The 17,183-nt window shown below is 39.4% G+C and overlaps 37 non-coding genes across 37 annotated transcripts; 28 read left to right on the forward strand and 9 right to left on the reverse strand.

Annotated features, from left to right (window-relative positions):
* The first annotated feature begins 2,017 nt into the window (after positions 1 to 2,017).
* On the forward strand, positions 2,018 to 2,099 carry Trnas-uga (transfer RNA serine (anticodon UGA)). Its single transcript has one exon. It is a non-coding gene; the product is annotated as a tRNA-Ser (tRNA).
* Positions 2,100 to 5,086: 2,987 nt separating this feature from the next.
* On the reverse strand, positions 5,087 to 5,168 carry Trnas-aga (transfer RNA serine (anticodon AGA)). Its single transcript has one exon. It is a non-coding gene; the product is annotated as a tRNA-Ser (tRNA).
* A 144-nt stretch (positions 5,169 to 5,312) lies between these two features.
* On the forward strand, positions 5,313 to 5,385 carry Trnak-cuu (transfer RNA lysine (anticodon CUU)). The gene has a single exon. It is a non-coding gene; the product is annotated as a tRNA-Lys (tRNA).
* A 200-nt stretch (positions 5,386 to 5,585) lies between these two features.
* Trnak-uuu (transfer RNA lysine (anticodon UUU)) lies at positions 5,586 to 5,658 on the forward strand. The gene has a single exon. It is a non-coding gene; the product is annotated as a tRNA-Lys (tRNA).
* Positions 5,659 to 5,741: 83 nt separating this feature from the next.
* On the forward strand, positions 5,742 to 5,814 carry Trnar-acg (transfer RNA arginine (anticodon ACG)). The gene has a single exon. It is a non-coding gene; the product is annotated as a tRNA-Arg (tRNA).
* A 170-nt stretch (positions 5,815 to 5,984) lies between these two features.
* Positions 5,985 to 6,066, forward strand: Trnas-uga (transfer RNA serine (anticodon UGA)). Its single transcript has one exon. It is a non-coding gene; the product is annotated as a tRNA-Ser (tRNA).
* A 493-nt stretch (positions 6,067 to 6,559) lies between these two features.
* On the reverse strand, positions 6,560 to 6,641 carry Trnas-aga (transfer RNA serine (anticodon AGA)). The gene has a single exon. It is a non-coding gene; the product is annotated as a tRNA-Ser (tRNA).
* A 144-nt stretch (positions 6,642 to 6,785) lies between these two features.
* Positions 6,786 to 6,858, forward strand: Trnak-cuu (transfer RNA lysine (anticodon CUU)). Its single transcript has one exon. It is a non-coding gene; the product is annotated as a tRNA-Lys (tRNA).
* Positions 6,859 to 7,214: 356 nt separating this feature from the next.
* Trnar-acg (transfer RNA arginine (anticodon ACG)) lies at positions 7,215 to 7,287 on the forward strand. Its single transcript has one exon. It is a non-coding gene; the product is annotated as a tRNA-Arg (tRNA).
* A 170-nt stretch (positions 7,288 to 7,457) lies between these two features.
* On the forward strand, positions 7,458 to 7,539 carry Trnas-uga (transfer RNA serine (anticodon UGA)). Its single transcript has one exon. It is a non-coding gene; the product is annotated as a tRNA-Ser (tRNA).
* A 494-nt stretch (positions 7,540 to 8,033) lies between these two features.
* Trnas-aga (transfer RNA serine (anticodon AGA)) lies at positions 8,034 to 8,115 on the reverse strand. Its single transcript has one exon. It is a non-coding gene; the product is annotated as a tRNA-Ser (tRNA).
* A 143-nt stretch (positions 8,116 to 8,258) lies between these two features.
* On the forward strand, positions 8,259 to 8,331 carry Trnak-cuu (transfer RNA lysine (anticodon CUU)). Its single transcript has one exon. It is a non-coding gene; the product is annotated as a tRNA-Lys (tRNA).
* A 356-nt stretch (positions 8,332 to 8,687) lies between these two features.
* Positions 8,688 to 8,760, forward strand: Trnar-acg (transfer RNA arginine (anticodon ACG)). Its single transcript has one exon. It is a non-coding gene; the product is annotated as a tRNA-Arg (tRNA).
* A 168-nt stretch (positions 8,761 to 8,928) lies between these two features.
* Trnas-uga (transfer RNA serine (anticodon UGA)) lies at positions 8,929 to 9,010 on the forward strand. The gene has a single exon. It is a non-coding gene; the product is annotated as a tRNA-Ser (tRNA).
* Positions 9,011 to 9,504: 494 nt separating this feature from the next.
* On the reverse strand, positions 9,505 to 9,586 carry Trnas-aga (transfer RNA serine (anticodon AGA)). Its single transcript has one exon. It is a non-coding gene; the product is annotated as a tRNA-Ser (tRNA).
* A 144-nt stretch (positions 9,587 to 9,730) lies between these two features.
* On the forward strand, positions 9,731 to 9,803 carry Trnak-cuu (transfer RNA lysine (anticodon CUU)). Its single transcript has one exon. It is a non-coding gene; the product is annotated as a tRNA-Lys (tRNA).
* A 356-nt stretch (positions 9,804 to 10,159) lies between these two features.
* Positions 10,160 to 10,232, forward strand: Trnar-acg (transfer RNA arginine (anticodon ACG)). Its single transcript has one exon. It is a non-coding gene; the product is annotated as a tRNA-Arg (tRNA).
* Positions 10,233 to 10,400: 168 nt separating this feature from the next.
* Trnas-uga (transfer RNA serine (anticodon UGA)) lies at positions 10,401 to 10,482 on the forward strand. The gene has a single exon. It is a non-coding gene; the product is annotated as a tRNA-Ser (tRNA).
* Positions 10,483 to 10,975: 493 nt separating this feature from the next.
* Positions 10,976 to 11,057, reverse strand: Trnas-aga (transfer RNA serine (anticodon AGA)). Its single transcript has one exon. It is a non-coding gene; the product is annotated as a tRNA-Ser (tRNA).
* A 144-nt stretch (positions 11,058 to 11,201) lies between these two features.
* Positions 11,202 to 11,274, forward strand: Trnak-cuu (transfer RNA lysine (anticodon CUU)). Its single transcript has one exon. It is a non-coding gene; the product is annotated as a tRNA-Lys (tRNA).
* Positions 11,275 to 11,630: 356 nt separating this feature from the next.
* Positions 11,631 to 11,703, forward strand: Trnar-acg (transfer RNA arginine (anticodon ACG)). Its single transcript has one exon. It is a non-coding gene; the product is annotated as a tRNA-Arg (tRNA).
* A 170-nt stretch (positions 11,704 to 11,873) lies between these two features.
* On the forward strand, positions 11,874 to 11,955 carry Trnas-uga (transfer RNA serine (anticodon UGA)). Its single transcript has one exon. It is a non-coding gene; the product is annotated as a tRNA-Ser (tRNA).
* A 495-nt stretch (positions 11,956 to 12,450) lies between these two features.
* Positions 12,451 to 12,532, reverse strand: Trnas-aga (transfer RNA serine (anticodon AGA)). Its single transcript has one exon. It is a non-coding gene; the product is annotated as a tRNA-Ser (tRNA).
* Positions 12,533 to 12,676: 144 nt separating this feature from the next.
* Positions 12,677 to 12,749, forward strand: Trnak-cuu (transfer RNA lysine (anticodon CUU)). Its single transcript has one exon. It is a non-coding gene; the product is annotated as a tRNA-Lys (tRNA).
* A 356-nt stretch (positions 12,750 to 13,105) lies between these two features.
* Positions 13,106 to 13,178, forward strand: Trnar-acg (transfer RNA arginine (anticodon ACG)). The gene has a single exon. It is a non-coding gene; the product is annotated as a tRNA-Arg (tRNA).
* A 170-nt stretch (positions 13,179 to 13,348) lies between these two features.
* On the forward strand, positions 13,349 to 13,430 carry Trnas-uga (transfer RNA serine (anticodon UGA)). The gene has a single exon. It is a non-coding gene; the product is annotated as a tRNA-Ser (tRNA).
* Positions 13,431 to 13,924: 494 nt separating this feature from the next.
* Trnas-aga (transfer RNA serine (anticodon AGA)) lies at positions 13,925 to 14,006 on the reverse strand. Its single transcript has one exon. It is a non-coding gene; the product is annotated as a tRNA-Ser (tRNA).
* Positions 14,007 to 14,150: 144 nt separating this feature from the next.
* On the forward strand, positions 14,151 to 14,223 carry Trnak-cuu (transfer RNA lysine (anticodon CUU)). Its single transcript has one exon. It is a non-coding gene; the product is annotated as a tRNA-Lys (tRNA).
* A 356-nt stretch (positions 14,224 to 14,579) lies between these two features.
* Trnar-acg (transfer RNA arginine (anticodon ACG)) lies at positions 14,580 to 14,652 on the forward strand. Its single transcript has one exon. It is a non-coding gene; the product is annotated as a tRNA-Arg (tRNA).
* A 170-nt stretch (positions 14,653 to 14,822) lies between these two features.
* Positions 14,823 to 14,904, forward strand: Trnas-uga (transfer RNA serine (anticodon UGA)). Its single transcript has one exon. It is a non-coding gene; the product is annotated as a tRNA-Ser (tRNA).
* Positions 14,905 to 15,397: 493 nt separating this feature from the next.
* Positions 15,398 to 15,479, reverse strand: Trnas-aga (transfer RNA serine (anticodon AGA)). The gene has a single exon. It is a non-coding gene; the product is annotated as a tRNA-Ser (tRNA).
* A 144-nt stretch (positions 15,480 to 15,623) lies between these two features.
* On the forward strand, positions 15,624 to 15,696 carry Trnak-cuu (transfer RNA lysine (anticodon CUU)). The gene has a single exon. It is a non-coding gene; the product is annotated as a tRNA-Lys (tRNA).
* Positions 15,697 to 15,896: 200 nt separating this feature from the next.
* On the forward strand, positions 15,897 to 15,969 carry Trnak-uuu (transfer RNA lysine (anticodon UUU)). Its single transcript has one exon. It is a non-coding gene; the product is annotated as a tRNA-Lys (tRNA).
* An 83-nt stretch (positions 15,970 to 16,052) lies between these two features.
* Trnar-acg (transfer RNA arginine (anticodon ACG)) lies at positions 16,053 to 16,125 on the forward strand. Its single transcript has one exon. It is a non-coding gene; the product is annotated as a tRNA-Arg (tRNA).
* Positions 16,126 to 16,295: 170 nt separating this feature from the next.
* Positions 16,296 to 16,377, forward strand: Trnas-uga (transfer RNA serine (anticodon UGA)). Its single transcript has one exon. It is a non-coding gene; the product is annotated as a tRNA-Ser (tRNA).
* A 493-nt stretch (positions 16,378 to 16,870) lies between these two features.
* Positions 16,871 to 16,952, reverse strand: Trnas-aga (transfer RNA serine (anticodon AGA)). Its single transcript has one exon. It is a non-coding gene; the product is annotated as a tRNA-Ser (tRNA).
* Positions 16,953 to 17,096: 144 nt separating this feature from the next.
* On the forward strand, positions 17,097 to 17,169 carry Trnak-cuu (transfer RNA lysine (anticodon CUU)). Its single transcript has one exon. It is a non-coding gene; the product is annotated as a tRNA-Lys (tRNA).
* Positions 17,170 to 17,183: the final 14 nt, after the last annotated feature.

Below are 17,183 nucleotides of genomic sequence, written 5' to 3' on the forward strand. Positions count from 1 at the left end.
CTTGGCCTTAGATGCTCTAGAGAGAGAGGAGGAGGAGGAAAAAAAAAAAAAAAAAAAACCGACGCACTCTAGGCTTAAAATCGCTGACTCCGTCAGCGGGCTTATCGATGGCAAGTGCCATTAGAAACAATAACAGTAAAACTAAGTAGTTTTAATAAAGCTTGACTTTGAAATCTAAAATCTAATAATTTGACAAATTAATTCTGTATATGAACAGCATAAGTTTTTAGTCTCATTTTAAAAGTATTATTGTAAGATTTAATTTAAATATGCATTTAAATTTTAACAATAGGTAGACTAGATAAATAAAATTAAAGAAATTTTTCATACCCTTTACTATTTTAAAAATAAAAGAGACGAAAAATGGTAATTTCGAAATGAGTAAAACATGAATAACAATTATTAAAGAATTTAAGTTCATTTTCGGAAAAATGATGTAAGTCATTAAAAATTTTGCAAAAGATCTTCTAACTTTCTCTTAATTATGAGACTACATAGTCAACTGAAACAAAAATACGCCATTATTTATTATCATGAATATAAATAATAAAAGGAATTTCAGCACTCATTTAAAAGCTATGACTGTCAATATTAAAACCATTTCCGATTATTCTACAAATATTTTGATACAGCATAAATTAGAAATTAAACAAAAAAAAAAAAAGAAAGGAAGATTAAAATAGAATACTAAAATTTAAAATGAATGGGAAAAATTAAAAGTGAAAGGTATTATATAAAAACAGTTATAGATTGCCAAATTACCACTAAAATAATCTTTATATTAAAGACAAAACAAAAAAATAATAATCCCAGGCAAGTTTTTAGTCAATTAAAAGTACATTTTTTTAATCAAGTAAAAATGCTGCATAGTTGAAAATAAAAAAAAAAGTACCGTAATAAAATAGAGAGAGAGAGAAAAAATATTTTTATACTGCTTGGAAATTTGGAAACAAAAACCGTAACAAATATTTCACTTATATAAATTGAATAAAATTGTAATAATAATTTATCCATTAAAAATAGTCTTAATCTTAAAACAAAGAAAAAAATAAAAATATGAAAATTTGCAATCGCAAATTTCAAGTTCTCATGTGAGAACACTATTATTTTTAAAATCATTATTTGTCTTAATTTAAGTCATCAACCAGTTTACCGGTTTGAAACAACCACGAGACTTCTCGATCGGTCTCTATCCCCCCTCTCTCTCTATATATGTATAATGATAATTTTTTTAAACTTTCATTTTCAATTTTTCCAGCTGGTAACGATTTGGTGCTCGAACGATATTCAGATAGAAAATAAATAAATAAATAAATAAAAATAAAAACCAATCGTTTCTCTAAATATCGATTCATTCAAAATCTGATAGTCTCATGATCGTTTCAAACCGGTTTAAACTGGTTAATGATTTAAATTAATTAAAACAGTTCGTAAGAATTCAGAGAAGTGATAAGTTGGAAATCAAATTGTAACTTTAGTTGGCGATAAATTACCAAATGTGATTGCTTTCTGCTTATTTTCTAATAACTCTAATAAACGAAATAACTCTAATAAAGCGAAAGATTGATGCCACAAAAGAGAGAAAATAGTTGCCTACGTATTTTGAAGCTTTATAAACCTCAAATTCAAACAACATCATTTTCTATCATAATAAAAATATATTAAGAAATTGGAAAAGAAGATTTTTAAACATGTAAAACTAGAAAAAATAATACATATGCAAAGTGTAGCCTAAGAAGCGGAGGTCAAGCTAAAAAGAAAGACAAGGATTATCGGCCACGTGGCGCAACGGCCCAGGCGCCTAACTACGGGTCAGGAGATTCCAGGTTCGAATCCTGGCGGGCTCGCAACTACGCCAATGTTTTTAATTTTTTTATTTTGTTTGCAGAGACACTCGTTCACCGGATCGAAAGGAAAATTTGCCGAAATTTTTAATCTATTCTTTCGAACGCGTTGGTGAGAGAGTTTTAGATACTTTTCGGTAATACCTACAAAGGCAAATCTTTGCTACAAACGGGTAGTCGTGGCCGAGTGGTTAAGGCGATGGACTTGAAATCCATTGGGTTATTCCCGCGCAGGTTTGAATCCTGCCGACTACGATGAATTCTTCTCAAAAAAGTTTTTGGCGGAAGGATTTTGTTGCAGCTCTCTTTTAAGTCTACGTAGACTTACTTCTACATGGGTGATCAATTGTTGAATTGCAACATTTCCGGAATTCTCAAATTCGAACGGAACTCAAAATTTAGTGAATGTCGAATACCAATTCGGTGCAATGGGGTCAATTCACGGTCACGTGTCAGGTACCAAACAAACCGTTTCTGTTCAATTTTCAACCGTTCTGCGCATGTCGGGATGTCTGCCGATAACGTTGATGAAACCATTGTTTAGTAAATGTTACGCTAGCCGATCAATTATTAAAAACTTCTGATTTTTTTTAAAGATATTATTTTGAATTATTTTCTCCAAATTTTCGTAATACAATTTTTATTTCTTATATTAAAATTTTAATTAGTATTTTGAATGGAATTATTGTTTTTGCATAATTAATTAACGCTTTTTAATTCGTTTGGTGCTGCTTTATTCTTTCCTTTCCCATATCCTCCCCCCCCTTTCTTTTAATCCAAAGGATACATTTTGACAAAAGACTATGGCAGTGTTTTTGAAAAATTATATATGTTCTTTTTTTACATATTATTTACATATTATTGAATATTGAATCTTATAAATATAGTTCTTTTTAAAAATAAATTATAACTCTCAGATAAGTTAATATTTTAAAGCTTACTAATAAAACTATTACATTTTTTTTCTTATGTAATGCTTTTTATTAATATTGAGACTTTTATGGTTTCAGTTTGCTCAAAGGAAAGAACATGAAACTCAAATTTGTATATATTGAATAAATTATATTTACAATTTCAAATTATGAAATATAAAAGGTATAGATATCTTTTTTTAAATCTATGCAACTTATGAATCAGTTATTTCATTTTAATTTGTAGACATCATTAAAGGAAAACAAACAAAATTACACTTTCATATTTTTTATTTACACATTACAATATATATATAGATAAAATATGTATGATAATTATTTCAAAAAATGTTATCAAATGGATGTTTCAATGTACTCACTAATTCAAAAAAACTATTTATCAACATTTATTTTTCTAGACACTTTGAAAAAATATAAACTCAGTATGACAAGAATGTCAATGTAAATGATGAAATCAATTTTATTCAACAGAAACATTCTAAATACTAAACAACAGTTTTTTTTTATCTCGAATAAAAACATTATGTTGAACAATATACTTTTAAAGCAGAACATTTATGAAATTTTTTTAATGTTAAAGTTACATTGATAAAAATTACATTGAATGAATATCATAAAATAAAACACAATACAGTAAATTTAATAAACAAGAATAAGGCCATGATATATATATAGCAATGAAGTTGGGAATAAAAATTATATAATAAATGCTGATACGGAAATTGATTTTCAATGAAAAGACCTGTATTTATTAAAACAGAAATCACTGAGGTGCGCAGTGGTATAACATGATATTATGATAACAGTCAATTTCAGTTTAAATACAATAAACTATTGACATTTCATTTTTAACAATAGAAAAATTGTTTGATATAAATTCACTTTGAATCCATCACAAATCTGCAAATGTAATTAGTAAACTAGTAATAATGTTTTCTAGAGTCATCCATTTTGCTCTTTTGTTTTTAGACATGATTACCCAGCATTTATAATACCCAGCATAAATAATGCATTTTATTATAATGCCAAAAACTAAAAATCAAATGCAAAAATTATTTGACATTAATTAATGGTTTTTATACTTAACTAATTTATATACTTAATTAAATGGCATGTGTTTTCAAACTTAAATATATATTTCTTATATATAGCATTCAATTTATCAAATTAAGAGCAATTTTAATAAAATACATCAATTATATATATATATTATAACAGTCAATAAGAAAATTCAATTTTCAGTGGTTAGTAAAGATTTCACTTATTAAATAAATCTTTAAGAAATTTATTCACTTCCACTTAAGTTTAGCATTATAGCAGTTGTTATTTTTGCAGCAGGAGTTTGTTTACTTACATTAATTAAATTTAGATAAGATTTCTTAGAAAATGCAATGTAATATTCATGTAAACATTTTAAAACCTTTTAAGCATATTCAAAATTATCAGAAATTTCATCAAATGTGAATAAAGTGAATTAGAAATGCTCTCAAGATTTTGTTTGATTGTTTTTGTTGGCAAATCGCTTACCAAATTCTTTTTTCCCAAGAATTTTTCTAAAAAATTACTGAAACATTGGCGATTACTGGAATTCCATTTACGATTTAATAAATGAACACACACTGAATGAATTCTTCAAAATGATAGAAGCATATCACCGACTTCGAAGGCTTGAAAAAATCTATACCAAAGGTACCAACCCTAGGCAGGATTGTTGAAAGGAAAATAAGAAAACATTTTATCATGACAGTCACTTTTGTATTTCGCATTAAAGCACCCATCAGCACACCAGTATTTCCTCTTTTAACAAATAATAAGAGGAAATAAAATGACTCAAAAATTATAACTTCAAATGTAAACAAAAAAAATCCGCTTCATACTCGGCGGAGAACGTTAATGGCAGACTAATCTACGAAAGCGGTGCGGATGAAACTTAAATGCCATGCGCGGATAGGTCATGACATGTGACTTTTACGTCACATGAATTGACCCCATTGGGATGGAAACGAAGACATATACCTTTTTTTTTTCAAGTATATCGCGAATTTCCGGACTTCGCGAAATTTCTGGACTAGAAATCTTGGCCTCTCTTTTCGAAAAAAATAACAAGACTTGTCTTGGAATTATATGGCGAGCATGGGATTGAAGTTGTCGTCCTCTTCATCTGATGACCCTCCGAAAAACGACGTCTTACACAAAACAAGCGTAGTGTAGCATAAAATGCGGACGTAAATGTAACTAAAACTTCCATTCGAGATATGAAAAAACGCGATTTCAGAACGAAGTAAAAAGCTGATACCTTTGGTGCAAGTACGTAGTCAGTAGGATTCGAACCTACGCGGGAAGATCCCAATGGATTTCTAGTCCATCGCCTTAACCACTCGGCCATGACTACACCAGTCAGTTTCAGGAATTCCACGTGTAGTGTATTGCATTCCAGATATATATAAAAAAGCGACCGATCGACTTTAGCGAGAAAATGCGATATTATAACGGATATAGTTTTTGACACGTTAACTGCAATCCGAGATCGTTGGCAGCCCGGCTAGCTCAGTCGGTAGAGCATGAGACTCTTAATCTCAGGGTCGTGGGTTCGAGCCCCACGTTGGGCGACATTTTTTACAGGAGCGAGTCGGCGTTTGAACGAAGATTTGTCTTAAAATGTTCCCGTTGCGACTTGTTGCCAAAGAGACACGAGAGACGTGGGAGGGCAAATCGTGTTTACTTTGATTACGTTACCTCATGCTGTGCGATGTTTAAGACGAAGCATAAGGGAAGGAAAACTGGAAGTTTCACAGAGTAGAGCGTACGAGCCCGGATAGCTCAGTCGGTAGAGCGTTAGGCTTTTAACCTAACGGTCCAGGGTTCGAGTCCCTGTTCGGGCGGGAGCAGAATCTTTTTGAACATGTGACGTCGACAGTAAGGAATGGAAAGAAACTGCAAAGCATTACGAATGACGCGGAACGTCGGGCCCGTGGCGCAACGGACAACGCGCCTGACTACGGATCAGGAGATTCCAGGTTCGAATCCTGGCGGGCTCGCAACTACGCCAATGTTTTTAATTTTTTTATTTTGTTTGCAGAGACACTCGTTCACCGGATCGAAAGGAAAATTTGCCGAAATTTTTAATCTATTCTTTCGAACGCGTTGGTGAGAGAGTTTTAGATACTTTTCGGTAATACCTACAAAGGCAAATCTTTGCTCCGAACGGGTAGTCGTGGCCGAGTGGTTAAGGCGATGGACTTGAAATCCATAGGGTTATTCCCGCGCAGGTTCGAATCCTGCCGACTACGATGAATTCTTCGCAAAAAAGTTTTTGGCGGTAGGATTTTGTTGCAGCTCTCTTTTAAGTCTACGTAGACTTACTTCTACATGGGTGATTAATTGTTGAATTGCAACATTTCCGGAATTCTCAAATTCGAACGGAACTCAAAATTTAGTGAATGTCGAATACCAATTCGGTGCAATTGGGATGGAAACGAAGGCATATATCGTTTTTTTTTCAAGTATATCGAGAATTTCCGGACTTCGCGAAATTTCTGGACTAGAAATCTTGGCCTCTCTTTTCGAAAAAAATAACAAGACTTGTCTTGGAATTATATGGCGAGCATGGGATTGAAGTTGTCGTCCTCTTCATCTGATGACCCTCCGAAAAACGACGTCTTACACAAAACAAGCGTAGTGTAGCATAAAATGCGGACGTAAATGTAACTAAAACTTCCATTCGAGATAAGAAAAAACGCGATTTCAGAACGAAGTAAAAAGCTGATACCTTTGGTGCAAGTACGTAGTCAGTAGGATTCGAACCTACGCGGGAAGATCCCAATGGATTTCTAGTCCATCGCTTCAACCACTCGGCCATGACTACACCAGTCACTTTCACGAATTCCACGTGTAGTGTATTGCATTCCAGATATATATAAAAAAGCGACCGATCGACTTTAGCGAGAAAATGCGATATTATAACGGATATAGTTTTTGACACGTTAACTGCAATCCGAGATCGTTGGCAGCCCGGCTAGCTCAGTCGGTAGAGCATGAGACTCTTAATCTCAGGGTCGTGGGTTCGAGCCCCACGTTGGGCGACATTTTTTACAGGAGCGAGTCGGCGTTTGAACGAAGATTTGTCTTAAAATGTTCCCGTTGCGACTTGTTGCCAAAGAGACACGAGAGACGTGGGAGGGCAAATCGTGTTTACTTTGATTACGTTACCTCATGCTGTGCGATGTTTAAGACGAAGCATAAGGGAAGGAAAACTGGAAGTTTCACAGAGTAGAACGTACGAGCACGGATAGCTCAGTCGGTAGAGCGTTAGGCTTTTAACCTAACGGTCCAGGGTTCGTGTCCCTGTTCGGGCGGGAGCAGAATCTTTTTGAACATGTGACGTCGACAGTAAGGAATGGAAAGAAACTGCAAAGCATTACGAATGACGCGGAACGTCGGGCCCGTGGCGCAACGGACAACGCGCCTGACTACGGATCAGGAGATTCCAGGTTCGAATCCTGGCGGGCTCGCAACTACGCCAATGTTTTTAATTTTTTTATTTTGTTTGCAGAGACACTCGTTCACCGGATCGAAAGGAAAATTTGGCGAAATTTTTAATCTATTCTTTCGAACGCGTTGGTGAGAGAGTTTTAGATACTTTTCGGTAATACCTACAAAGGCAAATCTTTGCTCCGAACGGGTAGTCGTGGCCGAGTGGTTAAGGCGATGGACTTGAAATCCATTGGGTTATTCCCGCGCAGGTTCGAATCCTGCCGACTACGATGAATTCTTCGCAAAAAAGTTTTTGGCGGTAGGATTTTGTTGCAGCTCTCTTTTAAGTCTACGTAGACTTACTTCTACATGGGTGATTAATTGTTGAATTGCAACATTTCCGGAATTCTCAAATTCGAACGGAACTCAAAATTTAGTGAATGTCGAATACCAATTCGGTGCAATTGGGATGGAAACGAAGGCATATATCGTTTTTTTTTTCAAGTATATCGAGAATTTCCGGACTTCACAAAATTTCTGGACTAGAAATCTTGGCCTCTCTTTTCGAAAAAAATAACAAGACTTGTCTTGGAATTATATGGCGAGCATGGGATTGAAGTTGTCGTCCTCTTCATCTGATGACCCTCCGAAAAACGACGTCTTACACAAAACAAGCGTAGTGTAGCATAAAATGCGGACGTAAATGTAACTAAAACTTCCATTCGAGATATGAAAAAACGCGATATCAGAACGAAGTAAAAAGCTGATACCTTTGGTGCAAGCACGTAGTCAGTAGGATTCGAACCTACGCGGGAAGATCCCAATGGATTTCTAGTCCAGTCCTTTAACCACTCGGCCATGACTACACCAGTCAGTTTCAGGAATTCCACGTGTAGTGTATTGCATTCCAGATATATATAAAAAAGCGACCGATCGACTTTAGCGAGAAAATGCGATATTATAACGGATATAGTTTTTGACACGTTAACTGCAATCCGAGATCGTTGGCAGCCGGCTAGCTCAGTCGGTAGAGCATGAGACTCTTAATCTCAGGGTCGTGGGTTCGAGCCCCACGTTGGGCGACATTTTTTACAGGAGCGAGTCGGCGTTTGAACGAAGATTTGTCTTAAAATGTTCCCGTTGCGACTTGTTGCCAAAGAGACACGAGAGACGTGGGAGGGCAAATCGTGTTTAATTTGATTACGTTACCTCATGCTGTGCGATGTTTAAGACGAAGCATAAGGGAAGGAAAACTGGAAGTTTCACAGAGTAGAACGTACGAGCCCGGATAGCTCAGTCGGTAGAGCGTTAGGCTTTTAACCTAACGGTCCAGGGTTCGTGTCCCTGTTCGGGGGGGAGCAGAATCTTTTTGAACATGTGACGTCGACAGTAAGGAATGGAAAGAAACTGCAAAGCATTATTAATGACGCAGAACGTTGGGCCCGTGGCGCAACGGACAACGCGCCTGACTACGGATCAGGAGATTCCAGGTTCGAATCCTGGCGGGCTCGCAACTACGCCAATGTTTTTAATTTTTTTATTTTGTTTGCAGAGACACTCGTTCACCGGATCGAAAGGAAAATTTGCCGAAATTTTTAATCTATTCTTTCGAACGCGTTGGTGAGAGTTTTAGATACTTTTCGGTAATACCTACAAAGGCAAATCTTTGCTCCGAACGGGTAGTCGTGGCCGAGTGGTTAAGGCGATGGACTTGAAATCCATTGGGTTATTCCCGCGCAGGTTCGAATCCTGCCGACTACGATGAATTCTTCGCAAAAAAGTTTTTGGCGGTAGGATTTTGTTGCAGCTCTCTTTTAAGTCTACGTAGACTTACTTCTACATGGGTGATTAATTGTTGAATTGCAACATTTCCGGAATTCTCAAATTCGAACGGAACTCAAAAATTAGTGAATGTCGAATACCAATTCGGTGCAATTGGGATGGAAACGAAGGCATATATCGTTTTTTTTTTCAAGTATATCGAGAATTTCCGGGCTTCGCGAAATTTCTGGACTAGAAATCTTGGCCTCTCTTTTCGAAAAAAATAACAAGACTTGTCTTGGAATTATATGGCGAGCATGGGATTGAAGTTGTCGTCCTCTTCATCTGATGACCCTCCGAAAAACGACGTCTTACACAAAACAAGCGTAGTGTAGCATAAAATGCGGACGTAAATGTAACTAAAACTTCCATTCGAGATAAGAAAAAACGCGATTTCAGAACGAAGTAAAAAGCTGATACCTTTGGTGCAAGTACGTAGTCAGTAGGATTCGAACCTACGCGGGAAGATCCCAATGGATTTCTAGTCCATCGCTTCAACCACTCGGCCATGACTACACCAGTCACTTTCACGAATTCCACGTGTAGTGTATTGCATTCCAGATATATATAAAAAAGCGACCGATCGACTTTAGCGAGAAAATGCGATATTATAACGGATATAGTTTTTGACACGTTAACTGCAATCCGAGATCGTTGGCAGCCCGGCTAGCTCAGTCGGTAGAGCATGAGACTCTTAATCTCAGGGTCGTGGGTTCGAGCCCCACGTTGGGCGACATTTTTTACAGGAGCGAATCGGCGTTTGAACGAAGATTTGTCTTAAAATGTTCCCGTTGCGACTTGTTGCCAAAGAGACACGAGAGACGTGGGAGGGCAAATCGTGTTTACTTTGATTACGTTACCTCATGCTGTGCGATGTTTAAGACGAAGCATAAGGGAAGGAAAACTGGAAGTTTCACAGAGTAGAACGTACGAGCACGGATAGCTCAGTCGGTAGAGCGTTAGGCTTTTAACCTAACGGTCCAGGGTTCGTGTCCCTGTTCGGGCGGGAGCAGAATCTTTTTGAACATGTGACGTCGACAGTAAGGAATGGAAAGAAACTGCAAAGCATTATTAATGACGCAGAACGTTGGGCCCGTGGCGCAACGGACAACGCGCCTGACTACGGATCAGGAGATTCCAGGTTCGAATCCTGGTGGGCTCGCAACTACGCCAATGTTTTTAATTTTTTTATTTTGTTTGCAGAGACACTCGTTCACCGGATCGAAAGGAAAATTTGCCGAAATTTTTAATCTATTCTTTCGAACGCGTTGGTGAGAGTTTTAGATACTTTTCGGTAATACCTACAAAGGCAAATCTTTGCTCCGAACGGGTAGTCGTGGCCGAGTGGTTAAGGCGATGGACTTGAAATCCATTGGGTTATTCCCGCGCAGGTTCGAATCCTGCCGACTACGATGAATTCTTCGCAAAAAAGTTTTTGGCGGTAGGATTTTGTTGCAGCTCCATTTTAAGTCTACGTAGACTTACTTCTACATGGGTGATTAATTGTTGAATTGCAACATTTCCGGAATTCTGAAATTCGAACGGAACTCAAAATTTAGTGAATGTCGAATACCAATTCGGTGCAATTGGGATGGAAACGAAGGCATATATCGTTTTTTTTTCAAGTATATCGAGAATTTCCGGACTTCGCGAAATTTCTGGACTAGAAATCTTGGCCTCTCTTTTCGAAAAAAATAACAAGACTTGTCTTGGAATTATATGGCGAGCATGGGATTGAAGTTGTCGTCCTCTTCATCTGATGACCCTCCGAAAAACGACGTGTTACACAAAACAAGCGTAGTGTAGCATAAAATGCGGACGTAAATGTAACTAAAACTTCCATTCGAGATAAGAAAAAACGCGATTTCAGAACGAAGTAAAAAGCTGATACCTTTGGTGCAAGTACGTAGTCAGTAGGATTCGAACCTACGCGGGAAGATCCCAATGGATTTCTAGTCCATCGCTTCAACCACTCGGCCATGACTACACCAGTCACTTTCACGAATTCCACGTGTAGTGTATTGCATTCCAGATATATATAAAAAAGCGACCGATCGACTTTAGCGAGAAAATGCGATATTATAACGGATATAGTTTTTGACACGTTAACTGCAATCCGAGATCGTTGGCAGCCCGGCTAGCTCAGTCGGTAGAGCATGAGACTCTTAATCTCAGGGTCGTGGGTTCGAGCCCCACGTTGGGCGACATTTTTTACAGGAGCGAGTCGGCGTTTGAACGAAGATTTGTCTTAAAATGTTCCCGTTGCGACTTGTTGCCAAAGAGACACGAGAGACGTGGGAGGGCAAATCGTGTTTACTTTGATTACGTTACCTCATGCTGTGCGATGTTTAAGACGAAGCATAAGGGAAGGAAAACTGGAAGTTTCACAGAGTAGAACGTACGAGCACGGATAGCTCAGTCGGTAGAGCGTTAGGCTTTTAACCTAACGGTCCAGGGTTCGTGTCCCTGTTCGGGCGGGAGCAGAATCTTTTTGAACATGTGACGTCGACAGTAAGGAATGGACAGAAACTGCAAAGCATTACGAATGACGCGGAACGTCGGGCCCGTGGCGCAACGAACAACGCGCCTGACTACGGATCAGGAGATTCCAGGTTCGAATCCTGGCGGGCTCGCAACTACGCCAATGTTTTTAATTTTTTTATTTTGTTTGCAGAGACACTCGTTCACCGGATCGAAAGGAAAATTTGCCGAAATTTTTAATCTATTCTTTCGAACGCGTTGGTGAGAGAGTTTTAGATACTTTTCGGTAATACCTACAAAGGCAAATCTTTGCTCCGAACGGGTTGTCGTGGCCGAGTGGTTAAGGCGATGGACTTGAAATCCATTGGGTTATTCCCGCGCAGGTTCGAATCCTGCCGACTACGATGAATTCTTCGCAAAAAAGTTTTTGGCGGTAGGATTTTGTTGCAGCTCTCTTTTAAGTCTACGTAGACTTACTTCTACATGGGTGATTAATTGTTGAATTGCAACATTTCCGGAATTCTCAAATTCGAACGGAACTCAAAATTTAGTGAATGTCGAATACCAATTCGGTGCAATTGGGATGGAAACGAAGGCATATATCGTTTTTTTTTTTCAAGTATATCGAGAATTTCCGGACTTCGCGAAATTTCTGGACTAGAAATCTTGGCCTCTCTTTTCGAAAAAAATAACAAGACTTGTCTTGGAATTATATGGCGAGCATGGGATTGAAGTTGTCGTCCTCTTCATCTGATGACCCTCCGAAAAACGACGTCTTACACAAAACAAGCGTAGTGTAGCATAAAATGCGGACGTAAATGTAACTAAAACTTCCATTCGAGATAAGAAAAAACGCGATTTCAGAACGAAGTGAAAAGCTGATACCTTTGGTGCAAGTACGTAGTCAGTAGGATTCGAACCTACGCGGGAAGATCCCAATGGATTTCTAGTCCATCGCTTCAACCACTCGGCCATGACTACACCAGTCACTTTCACGAATTCCACGTGTAGTGTATTGCATTCCAGATATATATAAAAAAGCGACCGATCGACTTTAGCGAGAAAATGCGATATTATAACGGATATAGTTTTTGACACGTTAACTGCAATCCGAGATCGTTGGCAGCCCGGCTAGCTCAGTCGGTAGAGCATGAGACTCTTAATCTCAGGGTCGTGGGTTCGAGCCCCACGTTGGGCGACATTTTTTACAGGAGCGAGTCGGCGTTTGAACGAAGATTTGTCTTAAAATGTTCCCGTTGCGACTTGTTGCCAAAGAGACACGAGAGACGTGGGAGGGCAAATCGTGTTTACTTTGATTACGTTACCTCATGCTGTGCGATGTTTAAGACGAAGCATAAGGGAAGGAAAACTGGAAGTTTCACAGAGTAGAGCGTACGAGCACGGATAGCTCAGTCGGTAGAGCGTTAGGCTTTTAACCTAACGGTCCAGGGTTCGTGTCCCTGTTCGGGCGGGAGCAGAATCTTTTTGAACATGTGACGTCGACAGTAAGGAATGGAAAGAAACTGCAAAGCATTACGAATGACGCGGAACGTCGGGCCCGTGGCGCAACGGACAACGCGCCTGACTACGGATCAGGAGATTCCAGGTTCGAATCCTGGCGGGCTCGCAACTACGCCAATGTTTTTAATTTTTTTATTTTGTTTGCAGAGACACTCGTTCACCGGATCGAAAGGAAAATTTGCCGAAATTTTTAATCTATTCTTTCGAACGCGTTGGTGAGAGAGTTTTAGATACTTTTCGGTAATACCTACAAAGGCAAATCTTTGCTCCGAACGGGTTGTCGTGGCCGAGTGGTTAAGGCGATGGACTTGAAATCCATTGGGTTATTCCCGCGCAGGTTCGAATCCTGCCGACTACGATGAATTCTTCGCAAAAAAGTTTTTGGCGGTAGGATTTTGTTGCAGCTCTCTTTTAAGTCTACGTAGACTTACTTCTACATGGGTGATTAATTGTTGAATTGCAACATTTCCGGAATTCTCAAATTCGAACGGAACTCAAAATTTAGTGAATGTCGAATACCAATTCGGTGCAATTGGGATGGAAACGAAGGCATATATCGTTTTTTTTTTCAAGTATATCGAGAATTTCCGGACTTCGCGAAATTTCTGGACTAGAAATCTTGGCCTCTCTTTTCGAAAAAAATAACAAGACTTGTCTTGGAATTATATGGCGAGCATGGGATTGAAGTTGTCGTCCTCTTCATCTGATGACCCTCCGAAAAACGACGTCTTACACAAAACAAGCGTAGTGTAGCATAAAATGCGGACGTAAATGTAACTAAAACTTCCATTCGAGATAAGAAAAAACGCGATTTCAGAACGAAGTGAAAAGCTGATACCTTTGGTGCAAGTACGTAGTCAGTAGGATTCGAACCTACGCGGGAAGATCCCAATGGATTTCTAGTCCATCGCTTCAACCACTCGGCCATGACTACACCAGTCACTTTCACGAATTCCACGTGTAGTGTATTGCATTCCAGATATATATAAAAAAGCGACCGATCGACTTTAGCGAGAAAATGCGATATTATAACGGATATAGTTTTTGACACGTTAACTGCAATCCGAGATCGTTGGCAGCCCGGCTAGCTCAGTCGGTAGAGCATGAGACTCTTAATCTCAGGGTCGTGGGTTCGAGCCCCACGTTGGGCGACATTTTTTACAGGAGCGAGTCGGCGTTTGAACGAAGATTTGTCTTAAAATGTTCCCGTTGCGACTTGTTGCCAAAGAGACACGAGAGACGTGGGAGGGCAAATCGTGTTTACTTTGATTACGTTACCTCATGCTGTGCGATGTTTAAGACGAAGCATAAGGGAAGGAAAACTGGAAGTTTCACAGAGTAGAACGTACGAGCACGGATAGCTCAGTCGGTAGAGCGTTAGGCTTTTAACCTAACGGTCCAGGGTTCGTGTCCCTGTTCGGGCGGGAGCAGAATCTTTTTGAACATGTGACGTCGACAGTAAGGAATGGAAAGAAACTGCAAAGCATTACGAATGACGCGGAACGTCGGGCCCGTGGCGCAACGGACAACGCGCCTGACTACGGATCAGGAGATTCCAGGTTCGAATCCTGGCGGGCTCGCAACTACGCCAATGTTTTTAATTTTTTTATTTTGTTTGCAGAGACACTCGTTCACCGGATCGAAAGGAAAATTTGGCGAAATTTTTAATCTATTCTTTCGAACGCGTTGGTGAGAGAGTTTTAGATACTTTTCGGTAATACCTACAAAGGCAAATCTTTGCTCCGAACGGGTAGTCGTGGCCGAGTGGTTAAGGCGATGGACTTGAAATCCATTGGGTTATTCCCGCGCAGGTTCGAATCCTGCCGACTACGATGAATTCTTCGCAAAAAAGTTTTTGGCGGTAGGATTTTGTTGCAGCTCTCTTTTAAGTCTACGTAGACTTACTTCTACATGGGTGATTAATTGTTGAATTGCAACATTTCCGGAATTCTCAAATTCGAACGGAACTCAAAATTTAGTGAATGTCGAATACCAATTCGGTGCAATTGGGATGGAAACGAAGGTATATATCGTTTTTTTTTTCAAGTATATCGAGAATTTCCGGACTTCGCGAAATTTCTGGACTAGAAATCTTGGCCTCTCTTTTCGAAAAAAATAACAAGACTTGTCTTGGAATTATATGGCGAGCATGGGATTGAAGTTGTCGTCCTCTTCATCTGATGACCCTCCGAAAAACGACATCTTACACAAAACAAGCGTAGTGTAGCATAAAATGCGGACGTAAATGTAACTAAAACTTCCATTCGAGATATGAAAAAACGCGATTTCAGAACGAAGAAAAAGCTGATACCTTTGGTGCAAGTACGTATTCAGTAGGATTATAACCTACGCGGGAAGATCCCAATGGATTTCTAGTCCATCGCTTTAACCACTCGGCCATGACTACACCAGTCAGTTTCAGGAATTCCACGTGTAGTGTATTGCATTCCAGATATATATGAAAAAGCGACCGATCGACTTTAGCGAGAAAATGCGATATTATAACGGATATAGTTTTTGACACGTTAACTGCAATCCGAGATCGTTGGCAGCCCGGCTAGCTCAGTCGGTAGAGCATGAGACTCTTAATCTCAGGGTCGTGGGTTCGAGCCCCACGTTGGGCGACATTTTTTACAGGAGCGAGTCGGCGTTTGAACGAAGATTTGTCTTAAAATGTTCCCGTTGCGACTTGTTGCCAAAGAGACACGAGAGACGTGGGAGGGCAAATCGTGTTTACTTTGATTACGTTACCTCATGCTGTGCGATGTTTAAGATGAAGCATAAGGGAAGGAAAACTGGAAGTTTCACAGAGTAGAGCGTACGAGCCCGCATAGCTCAGTCGGTAGAGCGTTAGGCTTTTAACCTAACGGTCCAGGGTTCGAGTCCCTGTTCGGGCGGGAGCAGAATCTTTTTGAACATGTGACGTTGACAGTAAGGAATGGAAAAAAACTGCAAAGCATTACGAATGACGCGGAACGTCGGGCCCGTGGCGCAACGGACAACGCGCCTGACTACGGATCAGGAGATTCCAGGTTCGAATCCTGGCGGGCTCGCAACTACGCCAATGTTTTTAATTTTTTTATTTTGTTTGCAGAGACACTCGTTCACCGGATCGAAAGGAAAATTTGCCGAAATTTTTAATCTATTCTTTCGAACGCGTTGGTGAGAGAGTTTTAGATACTTTTCGGTAATACCTACAAAGGCAAATCTTTGCTCCGAACGGGTAGTCGTGGCCGAGTGGTTAAGGCGATGGACTTGAAATCCATTGGGTTATTCCCGCGCAGGTTCGAATCCTGCCGACTACGATGAATTCTTCGCAAAAAAGTTTTTGGCGGTAGGATTTTGTTGCAGCTCTCTTTTAAGTCTACGTAGACTTACTTCTACATGGGTGATTAATTGTTGAATTGCAACATTTCCGGAATTCTCAAATTCGAACGGAACTCAAAATTTAGTGAATGTCGAATACCAATTCGGTGCAATTGGGATGGAAACGAAGGCATATATCGTTTTTTTTTCAAGTATATCGCGAATTTCCGGACTTCGCGAAATTTCTGGACTAGAAATTTTGGCCTCTCTTTTCGAAAAAAATAACAAGACTTGTCTTGGAATTATATGGCGAGCATGGGATTGAAGTTGTCGTCCTCTTCATCTGATGACCCTCCGAAAAACGACGTCTTACACAAAACAAGCGTAGTGTAGCATAAAATGCGGACGTAAATGTAACTAAAACTTCCATTCGAGATATGAAAAAACGCGATTTCAGAACGAAGTAAAAAGCTGATACCTTTGGTGCAAGTACGTAGTCAGTAGGATTCGAACCTACGCGGGAAGATCCCAATGGATTTCTAGTCCATCGCCTTAACCACTCGGCCATGACTACACCAGTCAGTTTCAGGAATTCCACGTGTAGTGTATTGCATTCCAGATATATATAAAAAAGCGACCGATCGACTTTAGCGAGAAAATGCGATATTATAATGGATATAGTTTTTGACACGTTAACTGCAATCCGAGATCGTTGGCAGCCCGGCTAGCTCAGTCGGTAGAGCATGAGACTCTTAATCTCAGGGTCGTGGGTTCGAGCCCCACGTTGGGCGACATTTTTTACAGG

This window comes from Argiope bruennichi, chromosome 9 (genome assembly GCF_947563725.1).
Source record: "Argiope bruennichi chromosome 9, qqArgBrue1.1, whole genome shotgun sequence".
Classification (NCBI taxonomy): Eukaryota; Metazoa; Arthropoda; class Arachnida; order Araneae; family Araneidae; genus Argiope; species Argiope bruennichi.